The 26,697-nt window shown below is 35.1% G+C and overlaps 2 long non-coding RNA genes across 3 annotated transcripts in view; both read left to right on the forward strand.

Annotated features, from left to right (window-relative positions):
• The window catches only part of LOC127950697 (uncharacterized), a 371,356-nt gene that overhangs the window by 38,950 nt on the left and 305,709 nt on the right, over positions 1-26,697 (forward strand). The gene's annotated exons all lie outside the window — the stretch shown is intronic.
• Positions 13,597-17,290, forward strand: LOC127950696 (uncharacterized). Its single transcript, XR_008152514.1, has 5 exons — positions 13,597-14,389; positions 14,533-14,567; positions 15,310-15,344; positions 15,766-17,079; positions 17,216-17,290. It is a non-coding gene; the product is annotated as an uncharacterized LOC127950696 (long non-coding RNA).

Consider the following 26,697-nt stretch of genomic DNA (forward strand, 5'->3'; position numbering starts at 1 on the left):
ATTCTAGGTGTAGTTTGTCGCAGCGTAAAACATGTCACTTCCTATTGCCAACAGGTGGCGCTATGACTATAACTGAATATGGGCATGTAGATCTGTTAAGGGCAGAAGTCTTATCTAACATGTGAAGTTTGGGGCATTTTGGACATTGTATGTCTGAGTTACAGCAACTTCTTGTTTCATGGCGAAACATCGGAATTTGTCAGGCCGCCATGGACACACCCTTTAACGAAACCTCAAGATCTTCGCAATTTAACATCGCAAAGGCCTTTAGATTACACTGACCAAGTTTGGTGTTGATCTGAATATATCTCTAGGAGGAGTTCGTTAAAGTACAACCCCTGAAAATAGCAAAAACAACACCAATTTTGAAGGGAAAATTCAAAATAACTGACTTCCTGTTCAGATTCGGATTTCATACCAAGAGACATTTTTGTAGGTATTGGTGTGTTACATGTGTGTCCCGATTTTTGTACATGTACGTGAAACGTAGCTCGAGGCGCACTCCTTTGAATGCATATAGGTGGCGCTATTGAGCCATCTTGCCACACCCGATGGAATATTGGCCTCCAGATGTGTTCAGGCCAGGACTCTCATCACACATTTGAAGTTTGGGGAAGATCGGACATTTTATGTCTGAGTTATAACATATTTAATTCCCATGGCGAGACATCGAACTTTGTCACGGTATCATGGACACGCCCTTTAATAAAAACTCAAGATCTTCACAATATAACATCGCATAGGCCTTTAGAATAGACTGACCACAAAAAAGACATTGATGTCAAAAATTTCTAGGAGTAGTTTGTCGCAGCGTAAAATATGTCAGTTCCTGTAGCCAATAGGTGGCGCTATGACTATAACTGTATATGGGCATGTCAATCTGTTTAGGTCAGGAGTCTTATCCAACATGTGAAGTTTGGGGCAGATTGGACATTGTATGTGTGAGTTATAGCAACTTCCTGTTTAGTGACGAATCATCGAAATTCGCCAGGCCGCCACGGACACGCCCTTTGACGAAAACTCAAAATCTTCGCAATTTAACATCGCAAAGGCCTTTAGATTAGGCATACCAAATTTGGTATTGATCTGAATAAATCTCTAGGAGGAGTTCGTTAAAATACAAAGCATGGAAATGAAAAAAATTACACAAAATTTGCTCATAATATTCATAATAACTGACTTCCTGTTGGATTTAGAATTTTGGTCCAAGAGTCTTTTTTGTAGGTATTGGTGTGTTACATGTGTGTGCTAATTTTCGTGCATGTACGTGAACCATAGCTCGAGGCGCACACCGTTGAACGTCTAAAGGTGGCGCTGTCGAGCCATTTTGCCACACCCACTTCTGAAACCCATATCAGACGTAAATTTTCGCCAGGTATGAGGTGTGTGCAAAGTTTCATGACTTTTTGAGCATGTTTAGGCCCTCAAAAATGCGATTCATTTTGGAGAAGCGGAATAATAATAATAAATATAGCTGCAAGCAGCGATGGCGGGCTCAAGCCACCAATGCCATCGCCACCCCGGTGGCATCAGGTAAACTGTGCCCAACGGGCACATGCATTCACAATATCCCTCTGGCAGTGAGGTTTTAAATGATATGGCAGTTAAAGGGTTAATCCGAATCATCTAGACTTTAAAATCACATTCACAGAACAATATATATATATATATATAACTTTAGTAACACTTTACAATAAGATTTCATTTATAAACATTATGTTAACATGAACAATATTTATATAGCATTCATTCATGTCAGTTAATATTCCAAATTAAACATTAAAACATTGTTTTTTTGTGATTTTTTTCCAAGCACATTTTACCAATTCCAAACCATATCAATCTTAATAACTACCATTATTTTTTATTTAATCATTTATGAGTGCTATACAATAGTCCAGGAAAGCTGGAAGAGAAAAACAGGTCAAGAAGAACTGACAAAAAGAATTGCAAAATAATTAGGAATTAATGTGAAGATTAATTTTTAGTCAATTCTGCAAGACAGACTTTCAGGAAAGGAGGTGGAATAAAAATGAGCTCCTAAATCTTAATCCCGGATTCTGGAAGATATATTCCTCAAACCATCGGACAAGAGGAGGTGGTGCTGGTCCTTCACGAGTCACTCTAATCTGTTAATTAAGCCTATATATATATAAAGTCTTAATATATAGTATTTCACAATACTTCATAGTATTCTAATTAAATAATTTTTTGGAATCTTAGATCTCTCAGAACCTGGCACATTGTAATTCTGAGACTCCAGGAAAGTGGCAGTTCTGTAAAATGTTGGCGCTGGAGACTAAATGCTCCCTGATAGTTTCACACCTAATTCACTTAACACACACACAAACACACACACACACACACACACATTAACCACAGTGACAGAGGGACAGAGTGACATCAGATGTATGATAGTTTTTTAATTTTCTATCATCCATATAATGTTGTATAGTCATGGAACTATGCATATTTCCTCAGAATGACTTGTCTGCTATGTGTACATTTTTTTGAAGTGTTTAGAAGCTGCACTTTAAAAAAATAAAAGACATTTACTGGTTACTTTTTTACTGTTATTTCAATAAATCACCACGCAAAATCATTCAAGCTATCCAAAATTCATTCACACCTGTTCTGTAAGATAAATTCTTTAAACAGTGGTAAAAGAGGATGTGGTGCTGAACCTTCAAGAGTCACTCAAAACGTATCTGTCCATAAAGCTTATAAAGAATTATTCTTAATATACAGTTCACAATACTTCAGCTTGTTATTCTAATTAAGTGAGGGTCATTTTATCAGTAAAATACATAAAATACATATTATTTTTCTTTGAAAGATTTCTATAAATGATTTAAATCATACTTGTTTTACAATAATTATTTAAAAGTAATCCTATAGCTCCATCTGGTGGTCATTATTGGAACTAAGAATTGCAAGCTTGATTTATAAGTTATGATAGTTTTAATTTTATGCTGGCTCTTGAAAATTATAAAGCTATGAAACTTACTGTGCTTCCTTCAAATGATGACTTCTACGTATATAAAAAATTATGAAGAGTTGGAATGAAAAATTTTAAAGATATAGTAAAATAACGATTGTGTTTTTTTATGTTACTTTAATAAATTGCTATGGCCACACCATTTAAGCTATCCTAAACCCATTCGCAATTTAACATCTTCAGTATATTAGCTTCATGTTAAAAAAGTTTGCTGTGAACTTGTGTCTTCTTGGAGGAGTATGAATTTATTTACAGGCTGATTTTATCATAAATCCACAATAAAATTTCTGAGTTCTGTATCAATCTGTGTTGTTGTTTGTTTTTTTTTATTTTTTCATTTTTCATAGGAAGATAACTGACCCTTTACTCTCCTTTTTAATAAATGTGCTTATAACCCAAGAACAAGCTTTTTATAGCTGTATTTATAAACTGCTTACTACTGACTATTAATATTGGGACAAGGCTTTATAAAGCATGAACTGAATATTTACTGTTTGAGTTTGAAATTATTATTTGCAGCACAAATAAGGTTTTTTAGGATTTTTAAAAATCCCTAAAACTGTCAGAAAAGGATAAGGCCTATAAGATTTTATGTGAGTGGCTAAATTTATTTGTTTTTATAACTATAATGCATAAACTATGAAATTATACAAAATGTATAAAAATTTACAACAGTTATTCTTTTCCAATGTTTTTTATTTATTTATTTATTTAATTTTTTTTTTATTTTATTTACATTTCAAAACATTTGCCTACTGCAATCATTCTAAACAGCTTGAATAAAACCTGTTAATATTTATTATAGACCACTGTAACTGTGTATAATCTAACAAACAAGTTTATTATGAAAATAAAAGTGTACACCAGATAAATTGGACGATAAAGAAATTGCTAACAATAGTATAATAGAGCATGTTTTAGGTTTTTAGGCGTTTGGATGCAGAAATGGACAAATCAAATGTAAAATAAAATGTAATTGATTTAATTAAATATAGATTAATTCTTGTTAGAGCAAAATAATAAATAAATAAATAAATAAATAAATAAATAAATACGTACACACATTAAAAAAAGCAGCCAAGATGAATGAGTTTCATTTTTTATATGGATCAAAATTGAAGACAGAAGCAGCTGGTATATGCGGTCACTTAATATTAAAATCCAGTAGATCCATTTCAGATTTATTTCTCAACAGTTTATGTTCACGTGGCTGTTTTCGTTTATAGTCGCCAAGCTATTATGTATTTTGAAATAATCTTGTCCGTGATGTGTTCGTTCGTACGACGAAAGGCAGAATCCTGCAGCTCGAGAGATATATGTTATTCTGCCAGTCGCGCTTTCAAATAGTCTTGCACACTTAAACGGGTCACAAACACCTGCATTTAGCTCTTGTAGTGTTACAATGGATTTATTGTGTGCATTTGTGGTAATATTTTATTTAAAAAAGCTCTTAAACAAGAATAAATTAGTTTGTTTTGAGCTCGACACTGTACGCGCTGAGGCGGTGGTTTCAGATAGGCAGCCGCAAATAATTCATTTTCACACAAACAGTTCAAAAACATCTGAATTTAGCTCTTGGTGTGTTCTAATTGGTTGATTGTGTGATATCGCTGTAATAATTTATTTTTAAAAGCTTTAAAACAGGAATAAATTCGTTTTTTCTGAGCTCTTTACTCCAGACGCTCGTGGTCACAGCGGTGATTCATCTCTCCTATTTCTCACGTATCTCTGGCCAGAAATAATTTATCCATGAGCCCTGAACCGGTAATAATCAGATATGTTGGTTTAGCTTGTCAGTGTGAATTAAATCTAAGTATTTATTTGTATTTTTAACCGATTTAAAAGTGAAAGTAAAAGTCCGGTAATTGAACCTGTAGGGGCGCTATTTCTCTCAGACAATGGAAGTCTGAAGCACATATACTCAAACAGAGGGACAGAGTGAGATGAGATGTCTGAAGGTTTTTTAATTTTCTGTTATCCATACAGTGTTGTAAAGTCGTGAAACTATCCATATTTACTCAGAATGACTTTTTTTCTGTACGAAAAAAGGTTTTGAAGTGTTTGGAATTTAAAAATGCAGGAAAATGAATAATTCCATTTTTACTGTCATTTAAAAAAATCACCACGACAAAACCGTTTAAGCTATCCAAAATCCATTGGCAATTTAAGTTGTTTAAAATGTTTTGGCATCATGTAGACAAAGTTTGGTGTGTATAGTGTTACTCTCCTCTGAGCAGTATGCATTAATTCACAGCTAAATGTAAAAAAAAATCCACATTCAAATCAAAATAGCTGACTTCCTGTTGATCGTAGCTGATGACTGTGAATTAGAAAGTTGTCCGTCTTGATAAGAAAAATTTTTGTACCGAGTTTGGTGTCTGTAGCTAAAACTAACCCCGCCACTTTTGACAAAAGGTGGCGCTATAGAGTGCCTCTTCCACGCCCTCTTATGAACTTTTGCCAGTGTCTAGTTATCATAAATACTGATATGTGTTCTGAGTTTGATGAAATTCTAAGCATGTTATATGCCTCAAAATCACCTGAGAAGTATTCCAGTTTAACATGTTGCCACGGCAACAATATTTTTAGATATCAATATCCCCCCAGCAGATTTATATCGGCTGTGTTTTAACATTATTCTGATGAAGTTTGAAGCAAATCGAGTAAAAATAAGATGCTGAATTCAAATCATTTTGAAAATGACACACTTCCTGCTGCCAGTTGGTGGCGCTATAACTTTGACTCCTAATAGTCACATATATGCGATCGACATCATACAACGAATAATCTGATGCAGTTTGATTAAAATCAGGAAATGTATGTGGATGGTATTAGACACTTCCTGTTTCTCATTTCTCGCCATAATTTCAACACCTCGCCACGAGCAAACCGTTCGAGATATCAAAAATCCCCTGGCAATTTTTCATCCCCAATGTCTTGAGATCATGTTGACCGAATTTGGTGGCAATCGGCAAAAAAACCTATGACAAGTATTTCAAATTCCAGAGCATGCGCTTTTTACATAACTCTAAATAGCTGACTTCCTGTTGGGCGGAGCCGAATGACATGCAGTACGAAAGTTGTTCAGCACGATGAGATCTATATGTGTACTGAGTTTCATATTAATACGAGCAAGTATGTGTGAGCTATACATCAACATTTATGACTGTGTTCCAGGGGGCGCCATAGAGCCCCTGTGCCACGCCCGGGTCCCAGCCTCTGCAGGCTCCTAAAGGCCACAGATTCCAAAGTGTGCGCAAATTTTCAAGAGTTTTTGAGTATGTTAAGGACCCCAAAAGCCCCCACAACTTTGACGAAAAATATGAATACTAAACCCTAAATATCCAACTTCCTGTTGGGCGGAGCCTATGACATGCAGTACAAAAGTTGTTTGGTTTGATGAGATCTACATGTGTACCGAGTTTCGTGTGTCTACGTGCAAGTATGTATGATATATGGCCCTCAGTATTCCAGGGGGCGCTGTAGAGCCCCTGTGCCACGCCCGTGTATCAGTCTCTGCCCGGCCCTAATGGCCGCAGGTTCCAATGTGTGTGCCAATTTTCAAGACTTTTTAAGCATGTTAAGGGCCCCAAAAGCCCCCGAAACCTTGAAGAAAAATAATAAATATAGCTGCAAGCAGCAATGTCGGGCTCAAGCCATCAGTGCAACGCCACCCCGGTGGCATCGGGAAAACTGTGCCCAGCGGGCATAAGCATTTACAGTAACCCTCTGACAATCAAGTTTTAAGGGATGCGGCAGTTAAAGGGTTAATCCGACCAATCTAGACTTTGAAATCACATACACAGAACAATATATATATAACTTTAGTAATACTTTATTTTTATATTTATAAAAAATTTATAAGGTGTGCATTGTAGCTGACACCTATATGAACACATTACAATTGTTTTGTGACTGCAAGTCTTTCTTCTCAAATGCTATTGAGCTTCAAATTTGCATTTGAGCCCATGTGAAAAAGTAGCATAATTTACATATGACTTACAGTTTGTTGTAATAAATATCAAACATTCAAATTAATTGTGCATTATAGCTGTCACCTAGATGAACAATTACAGTTGTTTTTATGACTGTAAGTCATTCTCTTCAAATGCTACTGACGTTAGAAAAGTGTATAACAATATCACATGTAACTTTAGAGACCGGCCCTAAATTTGAGTCTCTCGAATGTCCAATGTCAAGACAACTTTATGCCTGTTTTTTTTTTCTTTAGTTTTCTTTTCTCTGTGCCGGATTGCTGATGTGCTATACCCAGGCATAGATGTCTATCCATCAATTACGAACATTCAGCCGCAAACATGAGGTGTGAGCGGTCGCGAGCACATATTGGAGAATGGCGCATGTTTTTTTTGTTTTTTTTTGAGCAACTGGGATGGTGCCCCCTCTGGGAGTTGGTGCCCTACGAAGACTGCATACTCTGCATATAGGGAGCGGCAGTACTATCTGGAAGATATATTCCTCAAACCATCGTACAAGAGAAGGTGATGCTAATCCTTCAAGAATCGCTCAAAAGCTATTCAAGTGTACAGTTTCCTTTTATTGCATCTTGAAATAAATATTTCTGAATTCTGAATCAAGCTGGGTTGTGTTTATTCATTTATTTTATAAGACAACTGAGACTTTAATCTATTTTGTAATATATGTGCTTTTAAACCAAGAACAATTTATTTATAGATGTATTACTGCTTAATAATGACTATTATTAAGGGAAAAGGCTTTATAATCATGAACTATTTACTAATGCTTAGCTAATGAGTGCAGTTATTATAAAGTGTTACCAATGCATTTACTAATGTTAACAAATTAGACATTATTTTACAGTGTTACCAAATCCTTAAATAATTTATTAGTGTTTTGTAATGATTTTAATGACCTATAAGCATTTGTGAAATAGTTTTGCTTGCATTGCAGCTTTATCTGTCAGTTGAAGAGTTTTACTGTTACATCCATGAGATTAATAAATGTCATGTCACGTCACAGGTTGTCATAGGTCAGTATCAAATGAGTTTGAAATTATTATTTGCAGCACAAATAAGGATTCTTAGGATGTTTTTAAATCCCTAAAACTGTCAGAAAAGGATAAGGCCTAAGAGATTTCTTAACCTGTAATGAAAGGAAAAAACACCACCATTAGCAACAACAAAAACAATAACAATTTAAAATACAGATTTTTTTTTTCCTGATTATTAAAGGGATGATTAGGTCTCTCTCTCTATCTCTCTCTCTCTCTCTCTCTGCCAGACAGCCCCTCCCTACAATCCACACACACTGTCAGTCACCAAACATTCACAGTCACCAACCCCCTCACACTCCCCCTCCCTCTCCCCCTCCCTTTCCTCACACAGACAGAGTGGCCAGAGTGAGATCATATCAGTTGAGAAGTCTGACAGTTTTTTAATTTTCTGTTATCCATACAGTGTTGTATGGTCGTGAAACTATGCATATTTCCTCAGAATGATTTGATCTTTGTATGAAAAAATGCTTTGAAGTGTTTGGAAGCTGCAATTTAAACATACAAGACAATTAATGTTTCCCTTTTTACTGTCATTTCAAAAAATCACCACGACAAAACCGTTCAAGCTAACCAAAATCCGTTCGCAATTTAAGTTCCTCAATGTTTTTTCTTCATGTTGACAAAGTTTGGTGTGTATAGTGTACTTCCCCTGTGAGGAGTATGCATTAATTCACAACTGTAAAATCTCAAAAATACACATTCAAATCAAAATAGCCGACTTCCTGTTGGTCGTAGCTGATGACTGTGAATTAGAAAGTTGTCCGTCTTGAAAAGAACAATTTATGTACCAAGTTTGGTGTCTGTAGCTAAAACTAACCCCCCCACTTTTGACAAAAGGTGGCGCTATAGAGTGCCTCCTTCACGCCCTTTTAAAAGCTTTTGCCATTGTCTAGCTATCACTAATACTGATATGTGTTTTGAGTTTCATGTAAATCTGAGCTAGTTATCTGCCTAAAAATCACCAGAACAGAACATTCAAGTTTGACACGTTGCCATAGCAACACTATATTAGATATAAATATCCCCACAACAGATTTTCTTCGGCCGTGTTTTGTCATTATTCTGATGAAGTTTGAAGCAAATCAAGTAAAAATAAGATGCTGAATTCAAAGCGTTTTGAAAATGATTCACTTCCTGCTGCCAGTTGGTGGCGCTATAACTTTGACTCCTAATAGTCACATATATATGATCGGTATCATACAATGAACAAACCAATTAAGTTTGATCAAATTCAGGAAATGTATGTGGATGTTATTAGACATTTCCTGTTTCTCATTTCTCGCCATAATTTCAACGCCTCGCCACGGGCAAACCGTTCGAGATATCAAAAATCTCTTCGCAATTTAGCATCCCCAATGTCTTGAGATCGTGTTCACCGAGTTTGGTGGTGAACGGGTGGAGTTCCTCAGAGGAGTATATCAAATTCCAGAGCATGTGTTTTTCATAAAACCCTAAATAGCCAACTTCCTGTTGGGCGGAGCTTATGACATGCAGTGTGAAAGTTGTTTGGTTTGATGAGTTATATATATGTACCAAGTTTCATATGTATACGTGCAAGTATGCATGATATATGGCCCTCAGTACTACAGGGGGCGCTGTAGAGCCTCTGTGCCACGCCCGTGTATCAGACTCTGCCCGGCCCTAATGGCCGCAGGTTCCAAGGTGTGTGGCAATTTTCAAGAGTTTTTGAGCATGTTAAGGGCCCCAAAAGCCCCCGAAACCTTGAAGAAAAATAATAATAATAATAATAATAACAAATAATCCTAAGGAAAACAATAGGGCTCTCGCCCTCCAGGCTTGAGCCCTAATAATAACAAATAATCCTAAGGAAAACAATAGGGCTCTCGCCCTCCAGGCTTGAGCCCTAAATATAGCTGCAAGCAGCGATGGCGGGCTCAAGCCATCAGTGCAACGCCACCACTGTGGCATCAAGTAAATTGTGCTCAGCGGGCACATGCATTCACGATAGTCTTCTGGCAGTCAGATTTTAAGGGATACAGCAGTTAAAGGGTTAATCCGAATCATCTAGACTTTGAAATCACATTCACAGAACCATATATATAACTTTAATAACACTTTACAATAATATTTCATTCATAAACATTAACTATGTTAACATGAACAATAATTATTTTAAGAATTAACAATAATTAGGTTAATACTTGACCACTGGACAAAAAATGGTGACTGGGTCACGGGGGCAGAAGAAAAAAAAAACAGTGAAGAAATGACAAAAAGAATTGCAAAAGAATTAAGAATTAATGTGAAGATTATTTTTTTGTCAATTCTGCAAGACAGACCTTTCAGGATAGGAGATGGAATAAAAATAAGCTCCTAAATCTCATGCCAGATTCTGGAAGATATATTCCTCATAGGTTCGTACAAGAGTCACTCAGAACCCATCTGTTCATAAAGCCTATATATAAAGTCTCAATATATAGTATTTCACAATACTTCATGCTATTCTAATTAAGTCATTTTTGGGATCTTTTAAGTCTCTCAGAACCTGACACCTTGTAATTCTGGAGACTCCAGGAAAGTTGCAGCTCTGAAAAATTGTGGTACTGTAGACTAAATGCTCCCTGATAGTTTTACATCTAATTCTTCACTTTAATTATTAATTATTTTGCAGTTAATGTGTTTCTGTTCTTCTCCACTTGTTTTTTTTTTTCTGACCTCTGTGACCCAGTAAGCATTTTGCTGTCCAGTGGTCATGTCTTAACTCTGCAATTACTGTACTGTACTTATTTTGAAAATTTCTCATGGGGATCTAATAATTTGGGATTTTCAGTCTGAGTTAAACCTTTGTTTTTGGCTCATTTTATCAGTAAAGGAAAAAATGCCTAATATTTCTTCACACCTGAATATAAGGAGTTTTTTTTCTTTTCCAGTCTTCATGGTCAACTACGTATATATCACACTCGTTGCCTTCTCTAGTGCAGCTCAACCAATTTACATCCCATTCGTCCGTATTTGTGATATCACAAATTCTGGAAAATATTTGTTGTAGTCCAAACAAGTTGTTCGTTGTTATTTTCTAAAATGTGATTTTTGTTAAATAAAATTTTTCCTATTGAATTGGACTTTGAGCTTTGAATCTTTGCAGAACTTTTTTATGCTGAAACAACAACATTACAGACTAACTAAAGTTGAAAGTGTGAAACAGCATAATAGCACTCCTTTCATAGGCATTATTAAGTATTTAATAAATACAGCTATAAATGTTTTGTTCTTGAGCACATCTATAAAGTTCAATCATTGTATTTTCATACTTTTTAAGGATTTTTCTATCATGTATAAATTAAGTTATTTACAAAAATGAAATATAAACAAATGCAATATATATATAAATATATATATAAATATTAATATATTTATATAATTAAAAAAATTCTTTAATTATATATATATATATATATATATAAATAATGTACTGGCTTTCCAATGCCGTTGCCATTGATAATAGGAGTAAGCAAGTTTAGAACACCTACAAACAAGAGTCCATGCAGACGGATGTAGATGCATAACTCTTAATAAATGTCATGTCACAGGATGTCACAGGTCAGTATCAAATGAGTTTGGAATTATTATTTGCAGCACAAATAAGGATTCTTAGGATGTTTTTAAATCCATAAAACTATCAGAAAAGGATAAGGCCTAAGATATTTCTTAGGCTATAATTAAAGGGGGAAAAAAACACCACCATTAGCAACAACAAAAACAATAAACATTTAAAATACTGATTTTTCCCCCCTGATGATTAAAGAGATGATTAGGTCTCTCTCTCTCTCTGTCTCTCTCTCTGCCAGATAGCCCCTCCCCTCCCTACAATTCACACACACTGTCAGTCACCAAAAATTCTGTCAGTCACCAACCCCCTCACACTCCCCCTCCCTCTCCCCCTACCTTCCCTCACACAGACAGAGTGGCCAGAGTGAGATCATGTCAGTTAAGAAGTCTGACAGTTTTTTAATTTTCTGTTGTCCATACAGTGTTGTAAAGTCATGGAACTATGCATATTTCCTCAGAATGATTTGATCTCTGTATGAAAAAATGCTTTGAAATGTTTGGAAGCTGCAATTTAAAAATACAAGCCAATTAATGATTCCCTTTTCACTGTCATTTCAAAAAATCACCACGACAAAACCGTTCAAGCTAACCAAAATCCATTCGCAATTTAAGTTCCTCAATGTTTTTGCAACATGTAGTCAAAGTTTGGTGTGTAATTCACAAAATAATTTTCCCAAAAATCCATATTTGTTGGTTGTAGCTTATGACTGTGAATTAGAAAGTTGTCCGTCTTGATAAGAACAATTTATGTACCAAGTTTGCTGTCTGCAGCTAAAACTAAATAAAATGCATTATTAGTATTATTATTATTATTACTATTATTATTAGCTATACACTTGATAAAAAATAAATAAATATAAACTTATGCAATTGTATATATATATATATATATATATATATATATATATATATATATATATATATATATACATAAATTCAAGTGTACAGTTTTCTTTTATTGCATCTTGAAGTAAATATTTCTGAGTTCTGTGTTTATTTATTTATTTATTTATTTTTTTTTAATTTTGGGAAGATTACAGCCTTTAATCTCCTCAAAATAAATGTGCATATATACCATGAACAATTTAATTATAGCTGTATTTATAAAATGCTTACTAAAATATTAATTTTGGGAGAAGTCTATATAAAGCATGAACTGACTATTTACTAATGCTTAGCTAAGGAGTGCAGCTATTATGAAGTGTTACTAATGCATTTACTAATGTTAACAATTGAGACATTATTTTAAAGTGTTACCAAATCCTTAAATAATATAAAAGTGTTTTGTTATGATTTCATTAACCTATAAGCATTTGTGAAATAGTTAAATAGCTTGCATCACAGCTTAGTCTTCATCTGTGAGCTGAACAGGTTTACTGTTACATCCATGAGATTATGTAAATTCAAATAAATGTCATGTCACAGGGTTTCAGAGGTCAGTATCAAATGAGTTTGAAATTATAATTTGCAGCACAAGTATTTTTAGAATTTTTTTTTAATCCCTGAAACTGTCAGAAAAGGATAAGGCCTAAGAGATTTCTTAAGCTGTAATGAAAACAGCACAATTAGCAACAACAACAAAAAAAATAACAATTTAAAATACAGTTTTTTTCTGGTGATTAAAGAGATGTTTAAGTCTCTCTCTCTCTCTCTCTCTCTGTCTGTCTGCCACTCAGCTCACACCCCTCCCCCACTCACACACACACACACACACACACACACACAGACACACACACACAGTCAGCACACATACATTCCTCACACAGAGTGACAGAGTGAGATCAGATGTCTGACAGTTTTTTAATTTTCTTTTAATCATACAATGCTGTAAAGTTATGAAACTATGCATATTTCCTCAGAATCACTGGTTTTCTAAATGAAAAATGTTTTTTAAAGGTTTGGAAGCTGCAATTTAAAAATACAAGACGATTAATGTTTCACTTTTTACTCCCAGCCGGCACATGACCGACCTTCAACGTTGAAATATGGTTGAAATAAGGTCAGTTGTGGTTTCAACGTTGAAACAACGTTGATTCAACGTTTAAAGCTGAATGGTTGAAAAACATCCAGTACATGACCAACTTTCAATGTTGAAATATGGTTTAAATAAGGTCAGTTGTGGTTTCAACGTTGAAACAACGTTGATTCAACGTTTAAAGATGAACTGTTGAAAAACTTCCAGCACATGACCAACTTTCAACATTGAAATATGGTTGAAATAAGGTCAGTTGTTTTAATGAAACAACGTTAAAAATGTTTAATGCTAAATGGTAGAAAAAGGTTAACAAGCTTTTAAATTATTTATATTAAATTATTTAAATTAATTATTATTTTAATAGCATTTAAAAATATTTTAGTCATGATACCTATTCTAAAATCTAAAGGTATATGTTAAATATTATCATCATTAACAACAATAAAACTATACATTTCGCTGCTTTATCACACTGAAACAACTCCCATTGGTAGTTTTATTTTATTACTTCTATCATGATTGGTTAATCTGGCTGTCATTCAGGAAACTGGACAATGAATCGGTTCGCGCTTTTCTACATTTAAAAATATGACCGTTATTGTCGTCTTTCTGTGAGTGAGGCGGCTAAAACTGTGAGCTGCTGCTCGTTATAACTGACTGCTCGGTCGGTCCCGAATTATTTCATATTTGCCTGTACATTTTTTATTTATTTTGAGCGAATTTGAGTCGTGACATGTCAATGGAGAACAAAAACTGTGAACACAAGAAGGGTCAGGTGTTCTGCGAGGTCCTGAAAACATCCTGTCAAAATGAGGTAAGAAAATCGCTAACTTTATCTTTATTATCTTTTGAAAATAGTAAAGTATTACCAGAGTTTACAAATGGGTAGTTTAAAGGACATGTAACCTGCAGATAAATAAATACCCGTGTGTCTATTTTTGCATTGCTTTATCACAGCTGATCAAGTTAGATGCTCACCTAATGTGTTGCTGGTAAGTTATGTGTTAATGTCTTTCTTTTAGAGATTTTCCCATATTTTCCTGATATGAATCCCATGCATTAGGTGTGTTATATATGTTTGTATTCTTATAATAGTTTCAAAGTGTTTTCTGCAACGTATAAGTGCAAATGTCGGTATTTAAATAATATAATTTTAATGAATTAATGAAAAAAAAAAAAAAGGATTGTTTAAAGCCATGGTTCTCAAAGTGTCAGGCCCCCTCTAGTTGTTATGCAGGTGAACCACTAAATTAAACTAATTAATGTTAATATATTTTAACTTAATCTTTGAGTAAGTTTTTTTTTTTGCACATTTAAGTATGTTACAGTTAAAGTACAGTACAGTTTTGTAAATTTTGTTACATAATTACATTTAAAATTACATTTTAATTTAAACTTTTTTTTTTTCATTTACCCGTGTATGTAAGCACAGTTGTAGTGTTAATGTTCAAACTGTATTTACCATGGTAAAGTGTCTGACAACAATTAATATTCTTATTAGAATAAAACTGCCTCATTTTTTAACTGTAGACCTGTAGCTGAATAGTTTGGTCTACTACCTGCTGAAATGTAATGTTGGTCATTATGGTGCAACTTAATATTTAATAACAAATATTTTCTGAAGTGGTACTTGGTATAAAAAGTTTGAGAACCAGTGGTTTAAAGAAATGGTATAATATGAAATCCTGCTTTTTAAGAACTTTTCAGTAAACCATTTCTTCTTTCCCCTTGTAGAGTCATCGAGGATCCAGCTTGTTCTTGAAACATTGGTAAGAAATTGTTCTTCTGCTACATTGCACTGTCACTTCTGCTAGACATGCTTTGACCTTTTGTGATAGGTTTTGATTGTGCTTAGTTTAATAAAAATGTACTGAATTTGATTTGACTTGTTTTACTACACTGTAATGTTAGTGTTCTGATTAAAACAGTGTAACTGGGGGCTCTGAAAACACTGCTTGTGAATAATTTGTTAATATTGTACATTTTCATCTGAATACATTAAATAAGTGTTTAATGAATAGTGTTGTCCACTTTGTTTCCAACCTCACTGTTACTGAACTGTAAAGTGAAAATATTGTGTGATTTATTTTGCATTCAGTTTTCAGTTAAATATATTTCACAATATCAAAGTTATTGTCAAACATTGTGAACATACCTAAACTCACTAGTTAAATCTTATGTGCCCTCCAGAAGTTTGCGCTCTGCAAGTGAACGACGCCTTGTGGTGCCATCCCAAAGAGGTTCAAAATCACTCTCAAGGACCTTTTCCTGGACTGTGCCCAGCTGGTGGAATCACCTCCCAATCTCAATCCGAACTGAGTCTTTACTCATTTTCAAGAAACATCTTAAGACTCATCTTTTTCACCAGAACTTAACCAACTAATGCTAGCACTTTTCCTTCTTTTCTTGTCTTTTATATATATATATATATATATATATATATATATATATATATATATATATATATATATATATAAAAACCTGGCTAGACTAACTGAGACTTGTCATAGCACTTGTATCCTGTTGTTGTTCGCTTGTACACCTGACTGCTTCTGTTCTTCTCATTTGTAAGTCGCTTTGGATAAAATCATCTGTTAAATGATTAAATGTAAATGTTTATACAGGACGGTACAGAAAGTGCACAAGTGGGAGAGAGTGGAGGGGACGGCGTCAGAAAGGACCTAGCGCTGGGACACTTTCAAGGATCACCCGAAGCACAACCACACTATATACACGAGGCTGCTGTTTCTAACATTTTAGAGTGCCCAGCGGTAGAAATCTCATTCTGCATTCCCCACGGTAAAGAAGACACAGTCCGGGGGGGTTCCCATTAGAAATCAACTGGTGGAAGGTTCCCTTCTCGAACTGTTCAACACATTTTCACTGCACAAATGTACACATCTCTTGTAATGAGACACATTACTAAAACATGTTTGTGACAGAAACTGTAGTTTTCCACCAAAATAAAAGATCCACTGGTTTCAGTCATAAAGGTACAAGGGTTTGTCTTGTAAGTGCTGCAAAAAAATATGCATTTATGTGCCAAATTATTTACAAAAACCTTTAAATATTATTGTATTTGGATTGTTCTACTACCTGTTTTTAGCATTACCTCCATGCATACTCTGCATAATAAAGTGTGGGATTATTTTCATCTGTTTTATACAGTATGTTTCCAAAATTAAACTGCTGTTTGACAATTTTGAGCATGTGGTAGTTTATGGAAGTTGTTTGTAAAGCCATTGCTGCCAGTCATTAGATTTTTAGCCTTGCATGTACCATGTTGATCTAAATGCCAACTAGGATCTAGGTGTATTTATACACGGTGCAAGGTACGACGGGGAAACAACGTCGTGGTATCAACGCTGATTAACTTTTCAAAATCAACACCTCATTCAGCTTTCATCCCAGGTCTGCAGCACGACCCTAATTCACCCATAATGCAGGTAAGACGATGAAACAGCGTCGCGATTTCAACGTTGATCCAATTTGCAAAATCGAAAGGTTATTCAACGTTGATTCAACGTCGGGATTTCAACGGTGAATCAGCGTCGTGATTTCAACCGTACATAAACGTCACGATTTCAACGATGAATCAACGTCGTGATTTCAACGTTGATCCAATTTGCAAAATCGAAAGGTTATTCAACGTTGTTTCAACCATGGTACCTGACGTTGTTTCAACGTTGAATCAACGTTGAAATGCCGGCTGGGCTGTTATTTCAAAAAATCACCACCACAAAACCGTTCAAGCTATCCAAAATTCATCCGCAATTTAAGCTCCTCAATGTTTTTTCTTCATGTAGACAAAGTTTGGTGTGTATAGTGTACTTCCCCTGTGAGGAGTATGCATTAATTCTCAAAAGAATATTCTCAAAAATCCATATTCAAGTCAAAATAGCCAACTTCCTGTTGGTCGTAGCTTATGACTGTGAATTAGAAAGTTGTCCGTCTTGATAAGAACAATTTATGTACCAAGTTTGGTGTCTGTAGCTAAAACTAATTCCCCTACTTTTGACAAAAGGTGGTGCTATAGAGTGCCTCTTCCACGCCCTTTTAAAAGCTTTTGCCATGGTCTAGCTATCTTTAATACTGATATCTGTTTCGAGTTTCATGTAAATCTGAGCTAGTTATCTGCCTAAAAATCACCAGAACAGAACATTCAAGTTTGACACGTTGCCATGGCAACACTATATTAGATATAAATATCCCCACAACAGATTTTCTTCGGCCGTGTTTTGTCATTATTCTGATGAAGTTTGAAGCAAATCAAGTAAAAATAAGATACTGAATTCAAAGCGTTTTGAAAATGAATCACTTCCTGATGCCAGTTGGTGGCGCTATAACTTTGACTCCTAATAGTCACATATATATGATCGGTATCATACAATGAACAAACCAATTAAGTTTGATCAAATTCAGGAAATGTATGTGGATGTTATTAGACATTTCCTGTTTCTCATTTCTCGCCATAATTTCAACGCCTCGCCACGGGCAAACCGTTCAAGATATCAAAAATCTCTTCGCAATTTAGCATCCCCAATGTCTTGAGATCGTGTTCACCGAGTTTTGTGGTGAACGGGTGGAGTTCCTCAGAGGAGTATATCAAATTCCAGAGCATGTGTTTTTCATAAAACCCTAAATAGCCAACTTCCTGTTGGGCGGAGCTTATGACATGCAGTGTGAAAGTTGTTTGGTTTGATGAGTTCTATATATGTACCAAGTTTCATATGTATACGTGCAAGTATGTATGATATATGGCCCTCAGTACTACAGGGGGCGCTGTAGAGCCCCTGTGCCACGCCCGTGTATCAGACTCTGTCCGGCCCTAATGGCCGCAGGTTCCAAGGTGTGTACCAATTTTCAAGAGTTTTTGAGCATGTTAAGGGCCCCAAAAGCCCCCGAAACCTTGAAGAAAAATAATAATAATAATAAATATAGCTGCAAGCAGCGATGGCGGGCTCAAGCCACCAGTGCCATCGCCACCCCGGTGGCATCAGGTAAACTGTGCCCAGCGGGCACATGCATTCACAATATCCCTCTGGCAGTGAGGTTTTAAAGGATATGGCAGTTAAAGGGTTAATCCGAATCATCTAGACTTTAAAATCACATTCACAGAACAATATATATGTATAACTTTAGTAACACTTTACAATAAGATTCCATTCATAAACATTATGTTAACATGAACAATATTTATATAGCATTCATTCACGTCAGTTAATATTCCAAACTTAAACATTAAAACATTGTTTTATTGTGATTTTTTTCCAAGCACATTTTACCAATTCCTAACCATATAAATCTTAATAACTACCATTATTTTTTATTTAATCATTTATGAGTACTATACAATAGTCCAGGAAAGCTGGAAGAGAAAAACTCCTTATATTCATGTGTGCAGAATTATTAGGCATGTTTTCTTTTACAGATGAAATGCGCTAAAATAGACTTTTAACTCAAACTGTAAGGTCGAAAATTATGAAATACCCATGAGAAATATCAAACACAAATGCAATACAGAAATGGATAAGTTAAGACTTGACCATTGTACAAAAAATACTGACTGGGTCATGAGGTCAGAAAAGAAGAAGAAAAAAGCAGGTCAAGAAGAACTGACAAAAAGAATTGCAAAATAATTAGGAATTAATGTGAAGATTAATTTTTAGTCAATTCTGCAAGACAGACTTTTCAGGAAAGGAGGTGGAATAAAAATGAGCTCCTAAATCTTAATCCTGGATTCTGGAAGATATATTCCTCAAACCATCGAACAAGAGGAGGTGGTGCTGGTCCTTCACGAGTCACTCTAATCTGTTCATAAAGCCTATATATAAAGACTTAATATATAGTATTTCACAATACTTCATGGTATTCTAATTAAATCATTTTTTGGAATCTTAAGTCTCTCAGAGCCTGACACCGAGTAATTCTGGAGACTCCAGGAAAGTGGCAGTTCTGTAAAATGTTGGCGCTGGAGACTAAATGCACCCTGATAGTTTCACACCTAATTCACTTAACACACACACACACACACACACATTACCCACAGTGACAGTGGGACTGAGTGACATCAGATGTATGATAGTTTTTTTTAATTTTCTATCATCCATACAGTGTTGTATAGTCATGAAACTATGGTCATGAGACCAGTCATTCTGAGGAAATATGCCTCAGAATGACTGGTCTTCTATGTGTAAATTTTTTTTTTTTAAGTGTTTAGAAGCTGCACTTATAAAAATAAAAAATAAAAAGACATTTACTGGTTCCTTTTTTACTATTATTTCAAAAAATCATCACGGCAAAACCATTCAAGCTATCCAAAATTCATTCACACCTATTCTGTAAGATTAATTCTTTAAACAGTGGTAAAAGAGGATGTGGTGCTGAACCTTCAAGAGTCACTCAAAACGTTATCTGTCCATAAAGCCTATAAAGAATTATTCTTAATATACAGTTCAAAATACTTCAGCTTGTTATTCTAATTAAGTGAGGGTCATTTTATCAGTAAAATATATACAATTCATTTTTTTTTTTGAAAGATTTCTATAAATGATTTAAATCATACTCGTTTCTACAATAATTATTTAAAAGTAATCCTATAGCTCCCTCTGGTGGCCATTATAGGTACTAAGAATTGCAAGCTTGATTTATAAGTTATGATAGTTTAAATTTTATGCTGGCTCTTGAAAGTGATAAAGCTATGAAACTTACTGTGCTTCCTTCAAATGAGGACTTCTACTTATATAAAAAATTATGAAGATTTAGAATGAAAAATTGTAAAGATATAGTAAAATAACTATTGTATTTTTTTATGTTACTTTAATAAATCTCTATGGCAACACCATTTAAGCTATCCTAAACCCATTCACAATTTAACATCTCAGTATATAGGCATAATGTTGAAAAAGGAGTATGGAGTAGTATGAGTAGGAGTATGAATTCATTTGCAGGCTTTATCATAAATACACAATAAAATTTCTGAGTTCTGTATCAATCTGTGTTGTTGTTTGTTTATTTTTATCTTTTATTTTTCATAGGAAGATAACTTACTCTCATTTTTAATAAATGTGCTTATAAACCAAGGACAAGCTATTTATAGCTGTATTTATAAACTGCTTACTACTGACTATTGATATTGGGACAAGGCTTTATAAAGCATGAACTGACTATTTAATAATGAGTGCAGTTATTATAAAGTGTTATCAATGAATTTGCTAATGTTAACAAATTAGACATTATTTTACAGTGTTATCAAATCCTTAAATGACTCATAAGCATTTGTGAAAGTTCTGCTTGCATTACAGCTTAGTATTGATCTGTGAGCTGAACAGATTTACTGTTACATCTATGAGATTATGTAAATTAAAATAAATATAATGTCACAGGATGTCATAGGTCAGTATCAAATGAGTTTGAAATTATTATTTGCAGCACAAATAAGTTTTTTTTAGGATTTTTAAAAATCCCTAAAACTGTCAGAAAAAGGTTAAGGCCTAAGCTATTTCTATGTGAGTGGCTAATTTTATTTTTGTTTTTATAATTGTAATACACAAACTATGAAATTATACAAAATGTATAAAAAGATAAATAAATAAATACGCACACATTAAAAAAGCAGCCAAGTCGAATGAGTTTCCTTTTTTATATAGATTAAAATTGAAGACAGAAACAAGTGGTAAATGTGGTCACTTTAATATTCAAATCCAGTAGATCCAGTTTATGTTCACGTTGCTGTTTTCGTTTATATTCGCCAAGCTATTATGTATTTTGAAATAATCTTGTCCGTGATGTGTTCGTTCGTACGACGAAAGGCAGAATCCTGCAGCTCCAGAGATACATGTTATTCTGCCAGTCGCGCTTTCAAATAGTCTTGCACACTTAAACAGGTCACAAACACCTGCATTTAGCTCTTGTTGTGTTACAATGGGTTTATTGTGTGCATTTGTGGTAATATTTTATTTAAAAAAGCTCTTAAACAAGAATAAATTCGTTTGTTTTGAGCTGGACACTGTACGCGCTGATCGGAGGCGGTGATTTCAGATAGGCAGCCACAAATATTTCATTTTCACACAAACAGTTCAAAAACATCTTAATTTAGCTCTTGGTGTGTTCTAATTGGTTGATTGTGTGATATCGCTGTAATAATTTATTTTTAAAAGCTTTAAAACAGGAATAAATTCGTTTTCTCTGAGCTCTTTACTCCAGACGCTCATGATCACAGCGGTGATTCATCTCTCCTATTTCTCACGTATCTCTGGCCAGAAATAATTTATCCATGAGCCCTGAACCGGTAATAATCAGATATGTTGGTTTAGCTTGTCAGTGTGAATTAAATCTAAGTATTTGTTTGTATTTTTAACCGATTTAAAAGTGAAAGTAAAAGTTCGGGAATTGAACCTGTAGGGGCGCTATTTCTCTCAGACAATGGAAGTCTGAAGCACATATACTCAAACAGAGGGACAGCGTGAGATGAGATGTCTGACAGTTTTTTTAATTTTCTGTTATCCATACAGTGTTGTAAAGTCGTGAAACTATGCATATTTCCTCAGAATGACTTTTTCATCTGTATGAAAAAATTATTTGACGTGTTTGGAAGCTGCAATTTAAAAATACAATAATGATTCCCTTTGTAAGGTCATTTAAAAAAATCACCACGGCAAAACCATTCAAGCTATCCAAAATCCATTCACAATTTAAGTTCCTATCAGAAATACTGATGTGTGTTCAGAGTTTTGTGAAATTCTAAGTATGTTATTTGCCTCAAAATCACCTGAGAAGTATTCTAGTTTGACATGTTGCCACGGCAACAATTTTTTAGATATCAATATCCCCCTTGCAGATTTATATCGGCTGTGTTTTAACATTATTCTGATGAAGTTTGAAGCAAATCGAGTAATAATAAGATGCTGAATTCAAATCATTTTGAAAATGACACACTTCCTTCTGCCAGTTGGTGGCGCTATAACTTTGACTCCTAATAGTCACATATATGCGATCGACATCATACAACGAATAATCTGATGAAGTTTGATTAAAATCAGGAAATGTATGTGGATGGTATTAGACACTTCCTGTTTCTCATTTCTTGCCATAATTTCAACGCCTCGCCACGAGCAAACCGTTCGAGATATCAAAAATCCCCTGGCAATTTTTCATCCCCAGTGTCTTGAGATCATGTTGACCGAGTTTGGCGGCAATCGAGCAAAAAACCTATGACAAGTATTTCAAATTCCAGAGCATGCGCTTTTTACATAACTCTAAATAGCTGACTTCCTGTTGGGTGGAGCCTATGACATGCAATACGAAAGTTGTTCGGCACGATGAGATCTATATGTGTACTGAGTTTCATATGAATATGTGCAAGTATGTGTGAGCTATACATCAACATTTCTGACTGTGTTCCAGGGGGCGCCGTAGAGCCCCTGTGCCACGCCCGGGTCCCAGCCTCTGCAGGCTCCTAAAGGCCACAGATTCCAAAGTGTGCGCGAATTTTCAAGAGTTTTTGAGTATGTTAAGGACCCCAAAAGCCCCCACAACTTTGACGAAAAATTTGAATACTAAACCCTAAATAGCCAACTTCCTGTTGGGCGGAGCCTATGATATGCAATACAAAAGTTGTTTGGATTGATGAGATTTATATGTGTACCGAGTTTCATACGTCTACGAGCAAGAATGTATGATATATGGCCCTCCATATTCCAGGGGGCGCTGTAGAGCCCCTGTGCCACGCCCGTGTATCAGTCTCTGCCCGGCCCTAATGGCCGCAGGTTCCAATCTGTGTGCCCATTTTCAAGACTTTTTAAGCATGTTAAGGGCCCCAAAAGCCCCCGAGACGTTGGAAAAAAATAAAATAAAAATAATAATAATAATAATAATAATAATAAAAAATAATCCTAAGGAAAACAATAGGCCTCTCGCCCTTTGGGCTTGAGCCCTAATAATAATAACAAATAATCTTAAGGAAAACAATAGGGCTCTCGCCCTCCAGGCTTGAGCCCTAATTAAAGCTGCAAGCAGCGATGAACGGGCCCTCGCACCCGTGCTCACTGCCATCGTGTGGCTTTAGTAAAAAGGTGAACGTTGAGAAATATGCATTTAATGTCCTAAATATAAGTGGAATATATCAAAGTATATCCCATATATGTGCCAATCTTACCGTTGCCAGCAGGTGGCGCTATCATTATAATGGAATATTGGCCTTGAGAGGTGTTCAGGCCAGGACTCTTATCAAACATGTGAAGTTTGGGGAAGATTGAACATTTTATGCTTGAGTTACAACAACTTCTCTTGCTGTGGCAAGACATCAAATTTTGTCATGGCGCCATGGAAATGCCCTTCAACAAAAACTCAAGATCTCCAAAAGTTAACATTGCACAGGCCTTTAGATTAGACTGACCACAAAATATATGTTAATCTCAAAATAATTATAGGAGTAGTTTGTTGCAGCGTAAAACATGTCACTTCCTGTTGCCAATAGGTGGCGCTATGACTATAACTGAATGTGGGCATGTAGATCTGTTAAGGGCAGAAGTTTTATCTAACATGTGAAGTTTGGGGCAGATTTGACATTGTATCTCTGAGTTACAGCAACTTCCTTTTTCATGGCGAAACATCGAAATTTGTCAGGCCGCCATGGACACGCCCTTTAACGTAATCTAAAGATTTTCGCAATTTAACATCGCAAAGGGCTTAAGATTACACTGACCAGGTTTGGTGTTGATCTGAATAAATCTCTAGGAGGAGTTCGTTAAAGTACAACCCCTGAAAATGGCAAAAACAACGCCAATTTTGCAGAGAAAATTCTAAATAACCGACTTCCTGTTGGGATTCGGATTTCGTACCAAGAGACTTTTTTGTAGGTATTGGTGTGTTACATGTGTATACCGATTTTTGTACATGTACGTGAAACATAGCTCGAGGCGCACTTTGTTGAAAGTGTATAGGTGGCGCTATCGAGCCATTTTGCCACACCTGATGGAATTTTGGCCTTCAGATGTGTTCAGGCCAGGACTCTTATCACACATGTGCAGTTTGGGGAAGATCGGACATTTTATGCCTGAGTTATAACATCTTCTACTCCCATGGCGAGACATCGAACTTCGTGATGGCGCCATGGACACGCCTTTTAACGAAAACTCAAGATCTTCACAACTTAACATCGCACAGGCCTTTAGATTAGACTGACCACAAAAAATACATTGATGTCATAAAATTTCTAGGAGTAGTTCTTCGCAGTGTAAAATATGTCACTTCCTGTTGCCAGTAGGTGGCGCTATGACTATAACTGAATAATTTAATAAAAATAAAATATATAATATTATAATATTATAATAAAAATTTGCTCATAATATTAGTAATAACCGACTTCCTGTTGGGTTTCGGATTTTGCTCCAAGAGACTTTTTTGTAGGTATTGGAGAGTTACATGTGTATACCGATTTTCATACATGTACATGAAACGTAGCTCGAGGCGCACACTGTTGAACGTGTATAGGTGGCGCTGTTGAGCCATTTTGCCACACCCACTTCTGAAACCCATATCAGACGTAAATTTTCGCCAGTTTTGAGGTGTGTGCAAAGTTTCATGACTTTTCGAGCATGTTTAGGCCCTCAAAAATGCAATTCATTTTGGAGAAGAAGAATAATAATAATAAATATAGCTGCAAGCAGCGATGGCGGGCTCAAGCCGTCAGTGCAACACCACCCCGGTGGCATCGGGAAAACTGTGCCCAGCGGGCATAAGCATTTACAGTAACCCTCTGGCAATCAAATTTTAAGGGATATGGCAGTTAAAGGGTTAATCCGGTTATGCCTGTTTTTGTTTTGTTTTTTTACTTTATTTTTCTTTTCTCTGTGCCGGATTGCTGATGTCTTTTACCCGGGCATAGATGTCCATCCATCAATTACAAACATTCATCCGCAAATGTCAGAGCGGTCGCGAGCGCGGATGGGAGAATGGCGCATGTTTTATTTTTTTTGAGCTACTGGGATGGTGCCCCCTCTGGGAGTTGGTGCCCTACGAAGACTGCGTATTCTGCATATAGGGAGCGGCGGTACTATCTGGAAAATATTTTCCTCAAACCATCATACAAGAGGAGGTGATGCTAGTACTTCAAGAATCTCTCAAAACCTATCTGTTCATAAAGCCTATATATAAAGTCTTAATATAGTATTCCACAATATGTTGTGCTATTCTAATATTATTGTGGTTTTTTACTGACATTGTTATTTGCTGTTATTTTTTGTTTTAATATTGTTACTGTTGTTACTTGTTGTACGGTGACCTTGAGTGGTTTGAAAGGCGCCTTAAATAAAATGCATTATTATTATTATTATTATTATTAGCTGTACACTTGATAAAAAAAATTAAATATAAACTTATGCAATTGTATATATATATATATATATATATATATATATATATATATATATATATATATATATATATATATATATAGTGTACAGTTTTCTTTTATTGCATCTTGAAATAAATGTTTCTGAGTTCTGTGTTTGTTTATTTTTTTATTTTTATTTTTTTTTTATTTTTTTTTAGGAAGATTACAGCCTTTAATCTCCTCAAAATAAATGTGCATATAAACCATGAACAATTTAATTATAGCTGTATTTATAAAATGCTTACTAATGACTATTAATTTTGGGAGTAGGCTAGCAACAGTTGATGTTGAGGCCTAAGATATTTTTTAAGCTGTAATGATGAAAAAACAACAACAACACAAAATTGCTTTTTTTTTCTGCTGGTGATTAAAGAGATGATTAAGTCTCCCTCTCTCTCTCTCTCTCTCTCTCTCTCTCTCTCTCTGACACCAAGCCCATCCCCTCTCCCACACATTCACACAAACTCAGCACACACACTTAACACACACACACTTAACACACAAACACACACACACACATACACATTACCCAGAGGGACAGAGTGACATCAGATGTATGGTAGTTTTTTAATTTTCTATCATCCATATAGTGTTGTATAGTCATGAAACTATGCATATTTCCTCAGCATGACTTGTCTTCTATGTGTACATTTTGTTGAATTGTTTAGAACTTGCACTTAAAAAAATAAAAGACATTTACTGGTTCCTTTTTTACTGTTATTTCAAAA

Source organism: Carassius gibelio, chromosome B2, assembly GCF_023724105.1.
Source record: "Carassius gibelio isolate Cgi1373 ecotype wild population from Czech Republic chromosome B2, carGib1.2-hapl.c, whole genome shotgun sequence".
NCBI lineage: Eukaryota > Metazoa > Chordata > Actinopteri > Cypriniformes > Cyprinidae > Carassius > Carassius gibelio.